This window comes from Triturus cristatus, chromosome 6, assembly GCF_964204655.1.
Source record: "Triturus cristatus chromosome 6, aTriCri1.1, whole genome shotgun sequence".
In the NCBI taxonomy this organism is placed as follows: domain Eukaryota; kingdom Metazoa; phylum Chordata; class Amphibia; order Caudata; family Salamandridae; genus Triturus; species Triturus cristatus.
The window spans coordinates 1391752910-1391775047 of record NC_140589.1 but is presented as its reverse complement, the minus strand read 5'-3'; the positions used below and the strand labels follow the sequence as shown (position 1 = coordinate 1391775047).

The following is a 22138-nucleotide window of genomic DNA, read 5'->3' as shown; positions in this document are numbered from 1 at the left end:
GACACCGAGGTAGGAGACGACGAGGAGGCCTTAGGGGCCGAAGAGAGTAGCTCCGATGATGAACAAGGCCTACCTGTTCAAACCGAGAATTCACCAGTGCCACAGACTATGGCTCCGGTCGAGGGATCGCCTTCGGGCCTTACCCGAGACCTATCACGCAGTCCTTCGGCCCCGCCCTCGGGCCCGGCCTCGGACGTTCAGCGGCAGCCATTACCGCTTAAGCCAGCTGGTTTCCCTTCCACGAAACCGAAACCGAAAGCTGCTCAGGTTCCTACGAAACCGAAACTGAAAGTGGCGCTAGTCGGATCGAGGCCTTCAACACCTTCGCCGGCGCACCGTGTCGGCACCGACCGCACCAAGGGGGACTTCGGTGCCGAACTCGAGACGGGCGACATGGGAGTCGACAAACGGAAGAAGGCCATCGGCGCCGAAAAACCTGCTCGGTTACCGGCGTCGACGCCACCGACACCGAGGGCCGTCCCGCCTGCTACGCCTCGCAGCACTCCCTCGACGACACCGAAACCTCACGTGTCGAAGACGTCGACGGTGATCTCCGCACCTCGGCTCGATGCACCACGGGCGCAGAAGATGTCTGCAGCCGCCTCGAGGACCCTGGCGGGGGCCACGACCTCTAAGGCGCCCCGAGTACGGCCTGGCGCAATGCCAGGCTGCAAAACCAAGGCTGCCCTCCAGGACCAGTCGGGTTCGATCGATCCAGCGGTTTCGTCGGTGCCGACCAGCATTACCTTCGGCTTGCCTCCATCCACAATCCCGAAGGCGTTTCAACTCAGGACACAGGCCACCAAAACTGCGGTTACGCCTGTCGAGCCGTCTCCGTCACGCGTCATCGACGCCGACACTGGCAGGATGATTCTCCACGACCGAAGGATAACTTCGGAACCGCCATTGGAACCTTTCAGGATCCCGCTAAAGAGGAAGCTGCCTGTGGACACAGAACCTCTCCTGTATGAACCCTTTCATTCACCCTACCAGGATCCACACCGGGCCTCCCCCACACGCTCCGACACGGATGCATTGGAGGACTACATGGGTGAACAAGTCCCCTACCATGTGGACACGGACCCTGATGACCAGCAGGACCCTGACCAAACTTGGGGCGACCCTGCAGACCCCAGTGCACCTCTTGATGCACAGGACCCACAACTATATGGGGCAAAAACGTCACCCACAGAGGATACTGCGGCGTTCAACGCTCTGATTGAACGGGCGGCGAACAACCATGATGTACAGCTTCACTCTGATATCATCGAAGATGACTTTCTAATGGACACCTTTGCATCCTCAGAAAGACATGTAAAGACTCCGCCAATGTTGAAGGGGGTCCTTAAGCCAGCCACTGACATTTTCAGGGAACCCACCAGGGCACGAGTGATAAACCCCAGGATCGATAAGAAATACAGATCAGCACCTGGGGATCCTACTTACATCAGAGGACAATTACCACTCGACTCCATCGTTGTGGCGAATGCCCGCAAGAGGGCACACTCGCAGACAACGGGTGACGCTCCTCCCCCGGACAAGGAGTCCAAGGTGCTGGAGACCTCCGGCAAGCGAGTTGCCGCACAAGCTGCAAGCATATGGCGCATAGCTAACACTCAAGCGCTCCTCGCTCGCTACGATAGGGCGCACTATGACACAATGGAGCAACTCCTTCAACACCTCCCTGACCCCTACAAAGAAGGTGCAGAAATCCTTATCAGAGAGGGACAGCTACTCACAAATGCTGCCATCAAATGTGCACTAGACGCTGCTGACACGGCTGCCAGGGCCATCAACACTAGCGTCATCCTACGACGTCACGCCTGGCTACGTATCTCAGGATTCAAGCCTGAGGTACAAAACAATATCCTTAATCAGCCCGTCCACCCCGACTTTTTGTTCGGGCCTGAGGTTGACGCCACCCTCGAAGATAAAAAAGGACACGGACACTGCAAAGTCCATGGGCGCCCTACAAACTCAGTCCTTTCGGAGCGGCTCCTTTCGTCGCCCCGGAAACAAGGGAGCAGGCAGAGGACAGGGGTCACAACAAACATATAACAAGGGTAATACGCAGACCACCTACGATAAGAACACCCGAGGTGGCTATCGTGGCTCCAGTACCAAGGGCAGAGGACGTGGCTACGGCAACACCAGGTCCTCCCCCAAGAACAAGCAGTGACGCCCTCTCCCTTCCTCCCGACCACATAACACCTGTCGGGGGAAGGCTACAACGGTTCCTGTCCACGTGGAACTCCATCACCACGGACAGGTGGGTCAAAGATATTATAAAATACGGTTACTGTCTGGAGTTAACTTCCACTCCACCCACAATACCACCAAGAAACCGTCCTATGTCCTCAGAGCACTTGACGCTCTTACAGCAAGAGGTAGAAAGTATGCTTCTAAAAGGCGCTATCGAGGTCGTACCCGTCCACGAGCGGGGCACGGGGGTTTACTCCCTCTACTTCTTAATTCCAAAAAAGGACGGGTCGCTCAGGCCTATATTAGACCTGAGACCCCTGAACCAGTACATTCTTTCGGAGCACTTTCACATGCTCACTCTACAGCAAGTCCTTCCGCTTCTCCAGCAGGGAGACTTCCTAGCATCACTGGACCTCAAGGATGCGTATTTTCACATACCCATCCACCCCTCACACAAAAAATACCTCAGGTTCACTGTTCAGGGGCAGCACTATCAGTTCAAAGTCCTTCCCTTCGGCGTGACAACAGCGCCCAGGGTTTTCACAAAGTGCCTAGCTACGGTGGCGGCACATTTACGGAGACAGCACATACACGTCTACCCCTACCTAGACGACTGGCTCGTTCAAGCGAGATCGGCCCAGCAATGTGCAAGCCACGTGTCCCGTACCATTCACCTTCTTCACAGTCTGGGATTCTCACTAAATTACCCAAAGTCTCATCTCCAGCCCGCACACGTACAACAGTACCTAGGTGCGACTATAGACACTCTGGCGGCCACAGCTCAGCCAAATTTAGTGAGGATCAACGGCATACAAGCGCTGATCTCCAAGTTCAGACCCAACCACTCGCTTCCAGCGCGAGTGTTTATGCAGTTGATAGGCATGATGGCCTCCTGCATCTTCATAGTCCCGCACGCGAGATTACATATGCGCCCACTTCAGGAGTGCCTAGCACGTCAGTGGAATCAGGCTCAAGGACAGTTGAAAGACCTAGTGTTGGTGAGCGGTCGGGCATACAACTCTCTGCATTGGTGGAATCCACAAAACCTTTGCAAGGGCCGACCGTTCCAAGAGCCTGTTCCACAAATAGTACTGACAGCGGACGCGTCTCTCCAGGGTTGGGGAGCTCATGTACTCCACTACACAGTGCAGGGACTATGGACGACACAACCGAAGAAGATGCACATCAACCTTCTGGAACTGATGGCAATCTTCCTGGCCATGAAGGCTTTCAAAGTACATCTGTGCAACAAGGTCGTGTTGATCCGGACGGACAACATGACCGCAATGTACTACATACAGAAGCAGGGAGGGACACACTCTCCACAGTTGTCTCATCTGGCTCAGAGCATGTGGAAGTGGGCCATTCAGAGGAACATGTTCCTCATGGCGGAACACCTCCCCGGCAAGGACAACCAGATGGCGGATCTGCTCAGCAGACACAGCCACCAGATGCACGAGTGGGAGTTACACCCATCGGTACTCCAACCGTACTTCCAGCAGTGGGGTCACCCAGAAATAGACCTATTCGCGACAAGCGAAAACGCAAAATGCCAAAGCTTCGCCGCCAGATTCCCACACCCGCAGTCGCAGGGCAATGCGATATGGATGAACTGGTCCGGCAAATTTGCGTACGCTTTTCCTCCAGCACCGTTGATACCGCTGGTGGCTCGCAAACTCCGACAACACTCCCTGACACTCGTCCTAGTTGCTCCCACGTGGGCACGCCAGCCGTGGTACACCACCTTCCTCGAACTTTCCGTGGTACCGCATCAAAGGCTGCGGATCAAACCCGCGCATTTGACGCAGAACCATGGAGAGGTTCAGCACCCAGATCCGCAACAGCTGAACCTGGCGATCTGGCTCCTGAAGTCCTAGAGTTTGGCTATCTCAATCTGCCACCTGACTGTATGGACATCATCAAGGAGGCCAGGAGACCCACTACAAGAGCTTGCTATGCAGCCAAATGGAAACGGTTCGTCATTTATTGCGGTAATAATGACATTAACCCGCTGGACGCATCCATCCACAACATCATATGTTACCTCTTACACCTATACCGATGCAATCTGGCGTACACCTCTATACGGGTCCATTTGACCGCAATATCAGCCTATCTGCAAACCAGGCAGCACCTCTCTCTCTTCAGAGTGCCTGCCATCAAAGCATTCTTGGAAGGACTCAAACGAGTCATTCCACCTAGTCACCCACCGGCTCCAATGTGGAACCTCAACTTGGTCCTCACACGCCTGATGGGTCCACCCTTTGAACCTCTACACTCATGCGAGATTCAATTCCTTACCTGGAAAGTAGCCTTCCTGGTAGCGATCACTTCCCTAAGAAGAGTTAGTGAACTCCAGGCACTAACCGTTCAAGAGCCATTTATTCAGGTTCACGCCAACAGGGTCGTACTACGTACCAACCCCAAATTCATGCCCAAGGTAATATCGCAGTTCCACATGAACCAGACTATTGAACTGCCCGTTTTCTTCCAAAACCCACAAACTGTTGCAGAGAGGGCATTACATACACTAGATGTACGGAGGGCCCTCATGTACTACATCGACAGGACTAAACCCTTCAGGAAGACAAAACAACTGTTCGTTGCCTTTGCCCCACACCACAAAGGTAACGCCATCTCCAAAGCAGGGATAGCCAGATGGATAGTTAAGTGTATTCAAATCTGTTATCAAAAGGCAAAACGCACATTAACTATTCCACCACGAGCCCACTCAACACGCAAGTTGGGGGCTTCCATGGCCTTCCTAGGAAACATTCCCCTGCATGATATATGCAGAGCAGCCACATGGTCCACTACACACACATTTACAAAACACTATTGCGTAGATGTGCAGTCAAAACAGCAGGCAGCTGTAGGACAGGCTGTTCTCAAAACACTTTTTCAGACCGCTGCAGCTGGCACGGGTAGCCGCCGCCAATAGAGGGCACTGCTATGTATTCTATGCACAGATATGAATTCAGCAGCCCACATGCCTCGAACTGAATATGCTACTTACCAGTATGCATCTGTTCTTGGCATGTAGGGCTGCTGACATTCATATCGCCCTCCCTCCTCCCCGGCGCCTGTCGCAGCTGCAGCTCTCAGAATTATTGCAAGCATGGTCATCACTTTCTGTATCTACTCCATGTGAGAAAGTGCCATCTTTCTTGCATGGTATGCCCCCACTTTTTGCTAAATTGCTGAATGTACTTCGATTGAGTGTACCCTGGGTTCCTGCCAATCAGGTGCCCAGGGCCTATGTTCCTTCCTTAAACCACACAAACTCCAAATTGGCAAACCCTAGCCACATGTCAGCCCCTAGTAAATGGTACCCTAGGTACCCAGGGCCTTGTGACCAGGGAAGGCCTCTAAGGGCTGCAGCACTCATTGTGCCACCCTCAGAGGCCCTGTACCCTTACACACACACACTGCCCTTGCAGGCTGAGTGTCTGGGTGCAGGACCAAACAAAGAGTCGACATGGCACACATCACTGTGTACCATGCCCATCACCTACACTGCCAAGGCATATGTCAGCCACCCCTCTAGCTGGGTGCATTACGCCTATGGTGTGGGCACAGGAGCAGGAGCCCTGTGCCCCTACAGTACCCGGGTCCATTCCTGGGCACTGTAAGTGCAGTGCTGTCATTTAAGAATACATGGTGCTGAGAGCTTGTCAAACACGAGCTCCACAGCACCATATTGGCAACACTGAAGCCTGGGAAGTTTGGTATCAAACTTCTCAGCACATTGAACCCACACTGATGCCAGTGTAGGATTTAATGTACTAAGCACCCCAGAGGGCATCTTAGAAGATGCCCCCTTACAGCTAACTTGCAATCCACGTCTGCTCTGAGGCTGCCCAGGCTGCCACACAGCAGACACGTTGCTGGACCCCTGGGTGGGAGAGCCCCTGCTCTCCCGGGCCTGCAACAATGCACATCCTGGGTGAGGTGAGAAATCTCCTCCCCCAGGATGAGCAAAGGGAAGCTTCAAAGGCATGCCGCCAGTTGGAGTTTCCCCAGGCCACTGCAACCCCCCACTCTGGCGGGAAGCTTGGCCGGAAACCCCATACAAGGACAGGGGATGTGCCAGCCTGCCCACCCCACCCCTCAGGTGGGGGAGGCGAGGTGAAGCACATCTCCGGGCTCTCGCCATCTTGAAGATGGGAGGCCCTACCCTATCAGGATTAGGCTACTGCCCCCCTCCCACAGGAGAGAGGCAGGATAGGGGGTGTACCCACCCCAGGACAAGGACCCATTGGTCCCTGGCCTTCACCTACCTGTAACGCCCCTAAATCTAGTATTTAGGGGCCCCCTGAACCTTCCTTCCTCAGATTCCAGATAGAAAAACGACAAGAAGAGCAAGAAGAACAAAGACCTGCCCTGCAGCTGCTAAAAAGAGAAGAAGACACCAACTGCTTTGGCCCCAGCCCTACCGGCCTGTCGACTCTCGAACCTGCACCAGCGCGGCCTCCCACGTGGCCAGCAACCTCACCAACCCCGGAGGACCTGGCTACCTTTTAGCTCTAAGCCCCTGGGACTCCCACGAGTAGAGGCTCTACTCAAGAAACCTACTTGCTATCCCTGGCACCAGCCCGGGACCGCGGACCCAACACACTCTGCACCAGCCAAGCCTGGCCAGTGCCGGAGTGGACAAAGACCCAGAGGACGACCCCACGGCGACTGTGACCCAGAGTCCGGCACCCAAGGACCCCCCTCGACATCCCGGAAGAAGCCTGCAGCCTCAGAACCAAGTGCCACCCCAGCCGCGATCAACCAGAGGGTAAGATTCCCGACGTCAAAAGGCACCCCTGCACCCGGCGCCCTGCGACCCCCTGTGCCCAATCCTGGGGTACCCACCTAACCTACAACTACCCAACTTACCTCTCGAAGTGGTGGTGGCACCTGAAACCTCCTCGTCCCCGAGCCTGCAGCCTCTTTCCAAACCGGAACATTCCCATTGATTTCCATTGAGCGCCCTAAGGCTCAAAAGCACCCTGCACCCAGCCGCCCGAGTGGCCCTGGCAGTGCCCTCTCTACTCTAACCTACTTCCCCACTTGCCCTGAGTAAGTGACCAGGAGCCCAGCTCCCACAGCCGCGTGGCTTGCCAGACAGCAGCCACCAACCAAGGCCCCCCTATCCCTCATAGGATAACATTGGGCCCAACTCTCTCTGCACCCGGCCGTCCTGAAACCGCTGAGGGTGAACCAACTGTACCTACCTGACACTGGGGGACCCCTGAGTCCATGCCCGGAATTTCAACACTACCAGTCGAGCACTTACCCTTAAACCGCTAACTTCATTTTCCTCATAGGGTAACATTGACTGGCTTTTTCTTCAAAAATCTTCTAAGTGTGAACTTTTCAAAACTGCAAAAATTCACCAAAAATCAGCCAAGTGACAAAAACGAATTTACTCACCTGCTCCTAGGTGAGCTCCCAGTGCTGGATCTTGGTGCCCAGCCCTGACTCTGAAAAGTGTTCACAACTATACTTACTTCTAACTCATTTTTCTCCCATAGGAAACCATTGCCTGCTTTTCTGTGAAATTTCTTCTAAGTGTCTACTTTTGCAAATTTGAAATATTCTTTTAAAATCGTACCATTTCTGCAAACGAAATTACTTACCTGCTTTTGATAAGGACCCCAGTCCTGGGTCTAGGCACCCAGTCCTGGATTACTAAAGTAACGATAAAGTACTCTACCTGCAATTTGAATTTCTTGCCATAGAGATCCATTGAATGTTTTCTGTGAAATATTTTCTAAGTGCTAACTTTTGAAATAGCTAAATATTATCTAAAAATCATTACAGTTATTAAGTCGACTTTCTTCACTTGATTCTGAATACTGACCCCAGGCTGGTTCTAGGATCCAGACCTGGAATTCCAAAAGTAATCTGAAAAGTAATTTATTACAAATAACCTGAACTTACCATTGAGCTCAATGCATTGTTATGTTTAGGAAATAGGATTGTTTATTGCAACCAACTGTGACTGTTTACACAAATTTATTGCTTGAAACAAAAGTATTTATATTCAACCTCTCATTCTGAGAAAGTATACTTTTACCCCCTTGTGGTTCTAAAAATAAAACAAGCATATATTTTATATATACAAATCATTGGCCTAGAGTTCAGTTATTGAGTGTGTGAAACCATTTGCTGACTGAGTGTGTACAATAAATGCTTTACACTGTCCTCTGGTACTGCCTTACTGCTCGACCAAGCTACCACTTTTGAGAGTAAGGTCATACCTAACTTTGACCTCTATCAGCCTCTGGGGGACTGTGGACTCTGTACACCCTGTACCTATTAGGGAACAGTATATACAGAGCCACTTTCTCACATTGGTGGATCAGCGGTGGGATACAAACTTGCATTTGTTGGACTACTTGGTTACCATCTGATCACACGACAGAACTCTTAAAAATTGCCTTTAGAATTCTGATTGGTTTTTCCAAAATTACTAAAAGTCTTGCTAGGGCCTTGCTTAAGTCCCATTAGAATTTTAGAAAAATAAAAGTCACTATAGTCAGGGTAGAGGGTTAGAACTGTCAGGTTAGAATGTCTCAAACAAACCCAGCTATTAGTGATAATAATAACATGGACCTGGTGGAGGAGCTCGACCTCACACCTTACTTACACTTGTCTTTCAAGGAATTGAGGTCCTTATGTAAACTCAAAAATTTACAAATGGGTCAGCATCCATCCAAACAAGGGCTCCAGGAGCTCCTGGCTGAGTATGCTAAAGACCACCCATCTGAACATGGTGATGGCCAGTCAGATGAGGAAAGGGAAACAGGGGAGGAGGACAGCAACCTCCCCATACTATTCCCTAGGGAGGAGATGGCACCCATACCCTCCAACTCAAGACATAGCATCTGGGCACCTAGAGACCACACAGGTGGCTCTGGTCCCAGAGACAACACTGGGGGACCCCCCAGTGAAGAGGACAGCCTTGTGAGGCTGGCCAAAAGAATAGATCTAGAGTCCAGGCTCCTGGCTCTAGAAAAGGAAAGGAGAGAGATGGGTTTAGCACCCATCAATGGTGGCAGCAATAATAAAAACAAGGATAGGGAGGAAACTTCTGACCTTAAAATCCCCAAAGGGATTGTCCCTAAATTTGAGGAAGGTGATGATATCACCAAATGGTTCACAGCCTTTGAGAGGGCTTGTGATATCAGGAAAGTAAAGAAACCTCTCTGGGGGGCACTCCTGTGGGAACTGTTCTCTGGTAACTGCAGGGACAGGCTTCTGACTCTCTCTGGGCCAGAAGCAGGATCCTATGACCTCATGAAGAAAGCTCTGATTGAGGGATTTGGATTCACCACTGAGGAGTATAGAATTAGATTCAGGGGGGCTCACAAAACCCAGACCCAGTCCTGGATTGATTTTGTAGATTTCTCAGTGAAGACACTGGATGGTTGGTTAGCTGGACATGGTGTGCAGGATTTTACTGGATTGTACAATTTATTCATGAAGGAACATATTTTGAGTAACTGCACAAATGAAAAGTTGCATCAGCATTTGGTAGACCTAGGTCTAATTTCTCCCCAAGAATTGGGAAAGAAGGCGGACCACTGGGTCAAGACTAGGGTGACCAAGACAACCACTGGGGGTGACCAAAAGAAGGTGGTCACAAAACCTCCCCAGGGGAAAGGTGGTGAGAATCCCCAAGATAAAAAGTCTGAGTCTTCCAAAGGGCCCCAAAAACCTGTTCAGGTGGGTGGGACCCAAACTACTCCCTATGTGCCCCAACCATATAGGGGGAAGAACTTTGATCCCTTAAAGGCCTTTTGTAATACCTGTAAGAAGCAGGGACACCTAACTGTATCTTGCCCCCAAAACAAAGCCCCTAAGGCACCCAGTACAGCCACTCCTGGGACAGCAAGTATACAAATGGGATCAGAGGTGTACCCTGAGCAAATCTGGGAACACACTGAAGCAAGTTTAGTCTCCTTGGGAGAAGTGGAGTTTGCCACTGTGGCTGTGTGGCCCCCCAACTTGAAGAAATACTTACAGTACCCCTGGGTGAATGGAACTAGGGTAGAAGCTCTGAGGGATACAGGTGCCAGTGTCACTATGGTGAAAGACACACTGGTTTCCCCTGAGCAATACTTGATTGGGAAGTCTTACCCAGTCACCAACGCTGACAGTGTCACCACTAGTCATCCCATGGCCATGGTAACATTAGGCTGGGGGGGGGTTACTGGCCTGAAACAGGTAGTGGTCTCTCCAAAGTTGCCAGCTGCATGTCTGCTTGGAAATGATCTGGAAACCTCAGCCTGGGCTGAGGTTGAGTTAAAGGCCCATGCAGCCATGCTGGGCATCCCTGAATTGGTGTGTGTGCAAACCAGAGCACAGAGCAAGAGGAAGGGTGAAAAAGTAGGTTTGGAGCCTGGAATAATGGCCCAACCAACCAAGAGGAAGGGCAAGAAGACTGGGGGACCAGCTTCTGTACAGCCAAACACTCAGAACCCCTCTCCCCCTGGAGAGGATGTAGATACCTCTGAGGGAACTGAGTCCATGGAGCTTGACCCTTACCAGGTTGAACTCTTGGGCCCAGGGGGACCCTCTAGGGAAGAGCTGTGCCAGGGTCAGCAAGACTGTCCCACTCTTGAAAGCCTGAGACAACAAGCTGCTTCAGAAGCCAGGGGAGATGTCAGTGGTACCCATAGAGCTTATTGGGAAGAGGGATTACTGTATGCTGAGGCAAGAGACCCCACTCCTGGAGCCACCAGGAGGGTGGTAGTGCCACAGAAGTACAGGGAGTTCCTCCTAACTTTGGCTCATGACATCCCCCTAGCTGGACATCTGGGGCAATCCAAAACTTGGGAAAGGTTAGTGAGTCACTTTTACTGGCCCCAGATGCACCAAAAGGTGAAGGAGTTTGTCAGCTCCTGTGTTACCTGTCAGGCCAGTGGCAAGACAGGTGGCCACCCAAAGGCCCCCCTCATTCCACTACCAGTGGTGGGGGTCCCCTTTGAAAGGGTAGGTGTGGACATTGTGGGTCCACTCGAACCTCCCACAGCCTCAGGGAACAAATTCATTCTAGTAGTAGTGGATCATGCTACTAGGTACCCTGAAGCAATTCCACTTAGGACTACTACAGCTCCTGCAGTAGCCAAGGCCCTCCTGGGTGTCTTCACCAGGGTGGGTTTTCCTAAGGAGGTGGTTTCAGACAGAGGTTCCAACTTCATGTCTGCTTACCTAACACACATGTGGAAAGAGTGTGGAGTGCAGTACAAGTTTACTACACCCTACCACCCACAAACCAATGGCCTTGTTGAGAGGTTCAACAAGACATTGAAAGGTATGATCATGGGACTCCCTGAGAAACTCAAAAGGAGGTGGGATGTCCTATTACCATGCTTGCTTTTCGCCTACAGGGAAGTGCCACAGAAGGGAGTAGGTTTCTCACCCTTTGAACTTCTGTTTGGTCATCCTGTAAGGGGACCACTGTGTCTTGTAAAGGAGGGCTGGGAGAGGCCTCTTCAAGAACCCAAACAGGACATAGTGGACTATGTGCTTGGCCTAAGGTCCAGAATGGCTGAGTATATGGAAAAAGCATCCAAGAACCTTGAGGCCAGCCAGGAGCTCCAGAAGCACTGGTATGACCAAAAAGCTGCACTGGTTGAATTTCAACCAGGGCAACAGGTGTGGGTTTTGGAGCCAGTGGCACCAAGGGCTCTCCAAGACAAATGGAGTGGCCCTTACCCTATCCTAGAGAGAAAGAGTGAGGTCACCTATCTAGTTGACCTGGGCACTAGCAGGACACCCAAAAGGGTCATCCATGTGAACCGCCTTAAACTCTACAATGATAGGGCTGACATCACCATGCTGATGGTGACTGATGAAGAACAGGAAGCAGAGAGTGAGCCACTCCCTGACCTCCTATCCTACAGCCCAAAAGATGGGTCAGTAGATGGTGTGATTTTCTCAGACACCCTCTCTGCCCAACAACAGACTGACTGCAAGCAAGTCTTGCAACAATATGCTAGCCTCTTTTCCCTGACCCCTGGTCTGACAAGCTGGTGTACCCATGATGTGGACACTGGTGACAGTGCACCTGTCAAGAACAAAATCTATCGACAGTCAGATCAAGTCAAGGAAAGCATCAAAGCTGAGGTCAGCAAGATGCTGGAGTTAGGGGTCATTGAGCCTTCAGAGAGCCCCTGGGCTAGCCCAGTAGTTCTGGTCCCCAAACCTCATCAACAGGGTGAAAAGAGAGAGATGAGGTTCTGTGTGGACTATAGAGGGCTCAACTCTGTCACCAAGACAGATGCTCACCCTATCCCAAGAGCAGATGAACTGATAGACAAATTGGGGGCTGCCAAATTTCTCAGTACCTTTGACTTAACTGCAGGGTACTGGCAGATTGGCATGGCCCCAGGAGCAAAAGAAAAGACAGCATTCTCCACCCCTGATGGGCATTATCAGTTTACTGTGATGCCCTTTGGGTTAAAGAATGCCCCTGCCACCTTCCAGAGGTTGGTGAACCATGTCCTGGCTGGGTTGGAGTCCTTTAGTGCAGCTTATCTTGATGATATTGCTGTCTTTAGCTCCACCTGGCAGGATCACCTGATCCACCTTGGGAAGGTTTTAGAGGCTCTGCAGAGTGCAGGTCTCACTATCAAAGCATCCAAATGCCAGATAGGGCAGGGCACTGTGGTGTACTTGGGCCACCTTGTAGGTGGAGGCCAGGTACAGCCCTTACAACCCAAAATCCAGGCCATCATGGACTGGATAGCTCCAACAACCCAGACCCAAGTCAGGGCATTCCTTGGCTTGACTGGGTACTACAGGAGGTTTGTGAAGGGGTATGGGTCCATTGTGACCCCCCTCACAGAACTCACCTCCAAGAAAATGCCCAAGAAAGTTAACTGGACAGTTAGTTGTCAAAAGGCTTTTGACACCCTAAAAGAAGCAATGTGCTCAGCACCAATTCTAAAAGCTCCAGATTATGCCAAGCAGTTCATAGTGCAGACTGATGCCTCTGAGCTAGGGATAGGAGCGGTCCTATCCCAGACCAATGATGAAGGCCAAGACCAACCTGTTGCTTTTATAAGCAGAAGACTACTCCCTAGAGAGCAGCGTTGGAGTGCCATTGAGAGGGAGGCCTTTGCTGTGGTTTGGTCCCTGAAGAAGCTGAGGCCATACTTGTTTGGCACTCACTTCCTAGTTCAAACTGACCACAGACCTCTCAGATGGCTAATGCAGATGAAAGGGGAAAATCCAAAACTACTGAGGTGGTCCATCTCCCTACAGGGAATGGACTTTGAAGTGGAACACAGACCAGGGACTGCCCATGCCAATGCAGATGGACTTTCCAGGTTCTTCCACTTAGACAATGAAGACTCCATAGGACAAGGTTAGTCTCATCACCTTTCGTTTGGGGGGGGGTTGTGTGAGAAAGTGCCATCTTTCTTGCATGGTATGCCCCCACTTTTTGCTAAATTGCTGAATGTACTTCGATTGAGTGTACCCTGGGTTCCTGCCAATCAGGTGCCCAGGGCCTATGTTCCTTCCTTAAACCACACAAACTCCAAATTGGCAAACCCTAGCCACATGTCAGCCCCTAGTAAATGGTACCCTAGGTACCCAGGGCCTTGTGACCAGGGAAGGCCTCTAAGGGCTGCAGCACTCATTGTGCCACCCTCAGAGGCCCTGTACCCTTACACACACACACTGCCCTTGCAGGCTGAGTGTCTGGGTGCAGGACCAAACAAAGAGTCGACATGGCACACATCACTGTGTACCATGCCCATCACCTACACTGCCAAGGCATATGTCAGCCACCCCTCTAGCTGGGTGCATTACGCCTATGGTGTGGGCACAGGAGCAGGAGCCCTGTGCCCCTACAGTACCCGGGTCCATTCCTGGGCACTGTAAGTGCAGTGCTGTCATTTAAGAATACATGGTGCTGAGAGCTTGTCAAACACGAGCTCCACAGCACCATATTGGCAACACTGAAGCCTGGGAAGTTTGGTATCAAACTTCTCAGCACATTGAACCCACACTGATGCCAGTGTAGGATTTAATGTACTAAGCACCCCAGAGGGCATCTTAGAAGATGCCCCCTTACAGCTAACTTGCAATCCACGTCTGCTCTGAGGCTGCCCAGGCTGCCACACAGCAGACACGTTGCTGGACCCCTGGGTGGGAGAGCCCCTGCTCTCCCGGGCCTGCAACAATGCACATCCTGGGTGAGGTGAGAAATCTCCTCCCCCAGGATGAGCAAAGGGAAGCTTCAAAGGCATGCCGCCAGTTGGAGTTTCCCCAGGCCACTGCAACCCCCCACTCTGGCGGGAAGCTTGGCCGGAAACCCCATACAAGGACAGGGGATGTGCCAGCCTGCCCACCCCACCCCTCAGGTGGGGGAGGCGAGGTGAAGCACATCTCCGGGCTCTCGCCATCTTGAAGATGGGAGGCCCTACCCTATCAGGATTAGGCTACTGCCCCCCTCCCACAGGAGAGAGGCAGGATAGGGGGTGTACCCACCCCAGGACAAGGACCCATTGGTCCCTGGCCTTCACCTACCTGTAACGCCCCTAAATCTAGTATTTAGGGGCCCCCTGAACCTTCCTTCCTCAGATTCCAGATAGAAAAACGACAAGAAGAGCAAGAAGAACAAAGACCTGCCCTGCAGCTGCTAAAAAGAGAAGAAGACACCAACTGCTTTGGCCCCAGCCCTACCGGCCTGTCGACTCTCGAACCTGCACCAGCGCGGCCTCCCACGTGGCCAGCAACCTCACCAACCCCGGAGGACCTGGCTACCTTTTAGCTCTAAGCCCCTGGGACTCCCACGAGTAGAGGCTCTACTCAAGAAACCTACTTGCTATCCCTGGCACCAGCCCGGGACCGCGGACCCAACACACTCTGCACCAGCCAAGCCTGGCCAGTGCCGGAGTGGACAAAGACCCAGAGGACGACCCCACGGCGACTGTGACCCAGAGTCCGGCACCCAAGGACCCCCCTCGACATCCCGGAAGAAGCCTGCAGCCTCAGAACCAAGTGCCACCCCAGCCGCGATCAACCAGAGGGTAAGATTCCCGACGTCAAAAGGCACCCCTGCACCCGGCGCCCTGCGACCCCCTGTGCCCAATCCTGGGGTACCCACCTAACCTACAACTACCCAACTTACCTCTCGAAGTGGTGGTGGCACCTGAAACCTCCTCGTCCCCGAGCCTGCAGCCTCTTTCCAAACCGGAACATTCCCATTGATTTCCATTGAGCGCCCTAAGGCTCAAAAGCACCCTGCACCCAGCCGCCCGAGTGGCCCTGGCAGTGCCCTCTCTACTCTAACCTACTTCCCCACTTGCCCTGAGTAAGTGACCAGGAGCCCAGCTCCCACAGCCGCGTGGCTTGCCAGACAGCAGCCACCAACCAAGGCCCCCCTATCCCTCATAGGATAACATTGGGCCCAACTCTCTCTGCACCCGGCCGTCCTGAAACCGCTGAGGGTGAACCAACTGTACCTACCTGACACTGGGGGACCCCTGAGTCCATGCCCGGAATTTCAACACTACCAGTCGAGCACTTACCCTTAAACCGCTAACTTCATTTTCCTCATAGGGTAACATTGACTGGCTTTTTCTTCAAAAATCTTCTAAGTGTGAACTTTTCAAAACTGCAAAAATTCACCAAAAATCAGCCAAGTGACAAAAACGAATTTACTCACCTGCTCCTAGGTGAGCTCCCAGTGCTGGATCTTGGTGCCCAGCCCTGACTCTGAAAAGTGTTCACAACTATACTTACTTCTAACTCATTTTTCTCCCATAGGAAACCATTGCCTGCTTTTCTGTGAAATTTCTTCTAAGTGTCTACTTTTGCAAATTTGAAATATTCTTTTAAAATCGTACCATTTCTGCAAACGAAATTACTTACCTGCTTTTGATAAGGACCCCAGTCCTGGGTCTAGGCACCCAGTCCTGGATTACTAAAGTAACGATAAAGTACTCTACCTGCAATTTGAATTTCTTGCCATAGAGATCCATTGAATGTTTTCTGTGAAATATTTTCTAAGTGCTAACTTTTGAAATAGCTAAATATTATCTAAAAATCATTACAGTTATTAAGTCGACTTTCTTCACTTGATTCTGAATACTGACCCCAGGCTGGTTCTAGGATCCAGACCTGGAATTCCAAAAGTAATCTGAAAAGTAATTTATTACAAATAACCTGAACTTACCATTGAGCTCAATGCATTGTTATGTTTAGGAAATAGGATTGTTTATTGCAACCAACTGTGACTGTTTACACAAATTTATTGCTTGAAACAAAAGTATTTATATTCAACCTCTCATTCTGAGAAAGTATACTTTTACCCCCTTGTGGTTCTAAAAATAAAACAAGCATATATTTTATATATACAAATCATTGGCCTAGAGTTCAGTTATTGAGTGTGTGAAACCATTTGCTGACTGAGTGTGTACAATAAATGCTTTACACTGTCCTCTGGTACTGCCTTACTGCTCGACCAAGCTACCACTTTTGAGAGTAAGGTCATACCTAACTTTGACCTCTATCAGCCTCTGGGGGACTGTGGACTCTGTACACCCTGTACCTATTAGGGAACAGTATATACAGAGCCACTTTCTCACACTCCATCACTGCCACAATGGCGAAAAACAATCTGAGGATGGAGAGGATGCCCATGCGCACTGTAGTCCAGGGGAGGAGTCACCTATCCAAGGATACTTCGAAGACTCTTCCAGGACAACAACGTGCAAACATCCGGACCCAACACTAGGCGGCGATCTATGCACAGATATGAATGTCAGCAGCCCTACATGCCAAGAACAGATGCATACTGGTAAGTAGCATATTCATTACATCCCACACTGGCATCAGTGTGGGTTTAATGTGCTGAAGTTTGATACCAAACTTCCCAGTCTTTAGTGTTGCCATCATGGTGCTCTGGCGCTCGTGTTTGACTAGCTCTCAGCACCATGTACTCTTAAATGGCAGCACTGCACCTACAGTGCTCAGGAATTGACCTGGGCACAGGGCTGCTGCGCCCACACCATTGGCATAAGGCACCCAGCTAGAGGGGTGACTGATGTATGCCATGGCAGTGTAGGTGATGGGCATGGCACACAGGGATGTGTGCCATGTCGACTGTTTTGTCTTGTACCCAGACACTCAGCCTGCAAGGGCAGTGTGTGTGTGTGTAAGGGTACAGGGCCTCTGAGGGTGGCACAATGAGTGCTGCAGCCCTTAGAGGCCTTCCCTGGTCACAAGGCCCTGGGTACCTAGGGTACCATTTACTAGGGGCTGACATGTGGCTAGGGTTTGCCAATTTGGAGTTTGTGTGGTTTAAGGAAGGAACATAGGCCCTGGGCACCTGATGGGCAGGAACCCAGGGTACACTCAATCGAAATACATTCAGCAATTTAGCAAAAAGTGGGGGCATACCATGCAAGAAAGATGGCACTTTCTCACACTTACCCAGCCTTTTTTTGAGCTGGTGTTAAGGAGCCCAGAAAGGATACATGAATCCTACCCAGTACGCTGTCCAGTCCCTTACTCCTCCGGCTGTTGCAGCCTCCAGGCTGCTTTAGTGAACCCTCCATGTAGTATACTCATCTGTTGGCTGCAAGATCTGGCACCACCTGCCCGAATCGTGCAACATACCCTCCTACAAGTGGATGCCCAAAATTGTGCAGGAGCATGATGCTCTTCCATTTGTGGAAACTCCTCCTCTTGCCACCATCCCCAGAACGGCTGACAGAGGGCCCCCTCTCCTTGCTCTGTCAAGAATTGCAGGCTGTGTTGGACAGAGGATGCCTACACCAGAGATAGCGGTACAAAAGGGGGTGGTGATGGACGGAGCATCAGAACCAATCAAACACTCACACCCAGTCAACAGATCTGGGTTAGATCCATCACCGTTCTTTAGCCCACTCTGCCACCCCAGTTCAGACATGGCCATATGCAAATCAGTCTGAGCCTGTGCCTCATGGGAACAGTCCAGCCCGAACTGCCAAGCCATGCCTTCCCTGGATCGGAAACAAGCTTCGTAGGACCGGTTTCTGGCATTTCAGCCATCTTCAGCCAGGCTTGCTTGAATCCAGTGGCAAAGTGAGCAAGGAGAGGGTCATTGACAGTGTGCCTGGAGGCTCTTCGCCTCCAGACTTGGCTTGAGCACCAGAACAAATTTGTGGTTGTGCAGCTCTTGGTGGGATCCCTTTATGCCAGGTCCGACAACTGAGCCATCAATTCAGTGCAGATCACGAATGACTATTGCATCATCCGGAGGCACACAGTGAGGCCTGTTGATCCTTTCAATCGAAAGACTTTGCGGGACCATCGGGTGCGTTGCAAAGATGGTGCGCAGGGACAAAGAAGAAACACCTGATCTCTTTCGGCAACAAGATGTCGAGGTGAAGAGGAAGAGCTCCATGAGGCCTCTGCAGCTGAGGAAAAGGCCTTTTCCATCCAGGACTCACTCCACCCTCGTTCGGTCTCCAGATTCAGGACCTTCCCCAGGAAAGCGTACGGTGAGAACCCATGCCCCTGTTCAACCGGCCAAAAGACTCTGTTTTGACTGAATTTACAGCTCCCGGGCCACCACTGCCAACAGGCCATGGTAGACACCGACCATCTGCTGCGGACGCCCGACCTGCGGGCTTTGCACTGAAAGCAAAGCCAAAAACCACTGTTTTCTGCAAAGTGCTGACCAGACTCTGTGCCAAGCGGATCAGCTGGCTCCTGGGCTCCGAGCACCCCGGCCTCCACAGCTTCTGCTCCGATCACTTCGGTGCCCAAAGTGAAATTTGTTTTGGCACAAAATCTATGGCATCGAACTTGCCTTCAGAACCAGTCCTCCAACCTATGCAGGAGCGGCTTGGCACAAAGCAAAAGAAATCCATATACAGCCTTGGACTGGCCGTATTTTCACTATGGCTGTGCAGCCAGCACCCCAACCATCTAAGCGCCAGCTCTATTTTGAAGATTTGCCAGTGCCTACTATAAAGAAATAGGACACAGCAACCAGTCCTTTCTCCATGACCTCAGCCACCTCCTCCACCACATCATTTACATAATGGCCCAGGGGACATTACACCCCAGGGATATCTGCAGATCAACTGACAAGCATGGGGAAGGGGAATGATTACTAGCTACAGCCCACAGATCCTTGAGATAATTATGATATTGATCCCTCTGGTGAAACTGCCCCACATCTCTACCCAGCCAAACTAACACCCCCAATGCTGCTTCACCTAATCAAGACCTCATTGCTAGGGCAGCGGCATATAACCAGGTCCCTGTCGACAAACACCCTATTGAGGACCATTTATTTTTTTAAACACTGTCCTGCACACACAGAGCATGTGCAGGAAGATGGGTTTCTGTTGCAGTAAACCCCCCATGTTTTGCCGCAGAGGGCTCTTCCTGGCCTGTGGAGGTGTGAACAGCTCTGCCCAGGAAAGGCTTTGTTTCTGGGCTCTGGGAGCAAAGGCTCCCACCCCAGGGGTCCAGAAAGATTGTGGCAGGCTAGTGTGTACCAGTCAGGGAACCCACCAGAGGCTGGTCGTTTTTCAGGGGGCATCTCTGTGAGAAAGTGCCGTCTTTCCTGCATGGTATGCCCCCACTTTTTGCTAAATTGCTGAATGTACTTCGATTGAGTGTACCCTGGGTTCCTGCCAATCAGGTGCCCAGGGCCTATGTTCCTTCCTTAAACCACACAAACTCCAAATTGGCAAACCCTAGCCACATGTCAGCCCCTAGTAAATGGTACCCTAGGTACCCAGGGCCTTGTGACCAGGGAAGGCCTCTAAGGGCTGCAGCACTCATTGTGCCACCCTCAGAGGCCCTGTACCCTTACACACACACACTGCCCTTGCAGGCTGAGTGTCTGGGTGCAGGACAAAACAAAGAGTCGACATGGCACACATCACTGTGTACCATGCCCATCACCTACACTGCCAAGGCATATGTCAGCCACCCCTCTAGCTGGGTGCATTACGCCTATGGTGTGGGCACAGGAGCAGGAGCCCTGTGCCCCTACAGTACCCGGGTCCATTCCTGGGCACTGTAAGTGCAGTGCTGTCATTTAAGAATACATGGTGCTGAGAGCTTGTCAAACACGAGCTCCACAGCACCATATTGGCAACACTGAAGCCTGGGAAGTTTGGTATCAAACTTCTCAGCACATTGAACCCACACTGATGCCAGTGTAGGATTTAATGTACTAAGCACCCCAGAGGGCATCTTAGAAGATGCCCCCTTACAGCTAACTTGCAATCCACGTCTGCTCTGAGGCTGCCCAGGCTGCCACACAGCAGACATGTTGCTGGACCCCTGGGTGGGAGAGCCCCTGCTCTCCCGGGCCTGCAACAATGCACATCCTGGGTGAGGTGAGAAATCTCCTCCCCCAGGATGAGCAAAGGGAAGCTTCAAAGGCATGCCGCCAGTTGGAGTTTCCCCAGGCCACTGCAACCCCCCACTCTGGCGGGAAGCTTGGCCGGAAACCCCATACAAGGACAGGGGATGTGCCAGCCTGCCCACCCCACCCCTCAGGTGGGGGAGGCGAGGTGAAGCACATCTCCGGGCTCTCGCCATCTTGAAGATGGGAGGCCCTACCCTATCAGGATTAGGCCCACAGGAGAGAGGCAGGATAGGGGGTGTACCCACCCCAGGACAAGGACCCATTGGTCCCTGGCCTTCACCTACCTGTAACGCCCCTAAATCTAGTATTTAGGGGCCACCTGAACCTTCCTTCCTCAGATTCCAGATAGAAAAACGACAAGAAGAGCAAGAAGAACAAAGACCTGCCCTGCAGCTGCTAAAAAGAGAAGAAGACACCAACTGCTTTGGCCCCAGCCCTACCGGCCTGTCGACTCTCGAACCTGCACCAGCGCGGCATCCCACGTGGCCAGCAACCTCACCAACCCCGGAGGACCTGGCTACCTTTTAGCTCTAAGCCCCTGGGACTCCCACGAGTAGAGGCTCTACTCAAGAAACCTACTTGCTATCCCTGGCACCAGCCCGGGACCGCGGACCCAACACACTCTGCACCAGCCAAGCCTGGCCAGTGCCGGAGTGGACAAAGACCCAGAGGACGACCCCACGGCGACTGTGACCCAGAGTCCGGCACCCAAGGACCCCCCTCGACATCCCGGAAGAAGCCTGCAGCCTCAGAACCAAGTGCCACCCCAGCCGCGATCAACCAGAGGGTAAGATTCCCGACGTCAAAAGGCACCCCTGCACCCGGCGCCCTGCGACCCCCTGTGCCCAATCCTGGGGTACCCACCTAACCTACAACTACCCAACTTACCTCTCGAAGTGGTGGTGGCACCTGAAACATCCTCGTCCCCGAGCCTGCAGCCTCTTTCCAAACCGGAACATTCCCATTGATTTCCATTGAGCGCCTTAAGGCTCAAAAGCACCCTGCACCCAGCCGCCCGAGTGGCCCTGGCAGTGCCCTCTCTACTCTAACCTACTTCCCCACTTGCCCTGAGTAAGTGACCAGGAGCCCAGCTCCCACAGCCGCGTGGCTTGCCAGACAGCAGCCACCAACCAAGGCCCCCCTATCCCTCATAGGATAACATTGGGCCCAACTCTCTCTGCACCCGGCCGTCCTGAAACCGCTGAGGGTGAACCAACTGTACCTACCTGACACTGGGGGACCCCTGAGTCCATGCCCGGAATTTCAACACTACCAGTCGAGTACTTACCCTTAAACCGCTAACTTCATTTTCCTCATAGGGTAACATTGACTGGCTTTTTCTTCAAAAATCTTCTAAGTGTGAACTTTTCAAAACTGCAAAAATTCACCAAAAATCAGCCAAGTGACAAAAACGAATTTACTCACCTGCTCCTAGGTGAGTTCCCAGTGCTGGATCTTGGTGCCCAGCCCTGACTCTGAAAAGTGTTCACAACTATATTTACTTCTAACTCATTTTTCTCCCATAGGAAACCATTGTCTGCTTTT

At 52.0% G+C, this 22138-nt stretch overlaps 1 protein-coding gene across 1 annotated transcript in view; it reads left to right on the top strand.

Annotated features, from left to right (window-relative positions):
• The window catches only part of XRN2 (5'-3' exoribonuclease 2), a 398081-nt gene that overhangs the window by 268914 nt on the left and 107029 nt on the right, over positions 1-22138 (top strand). The gene's annotated exons all lie outside the window — the stretch shown is intronic.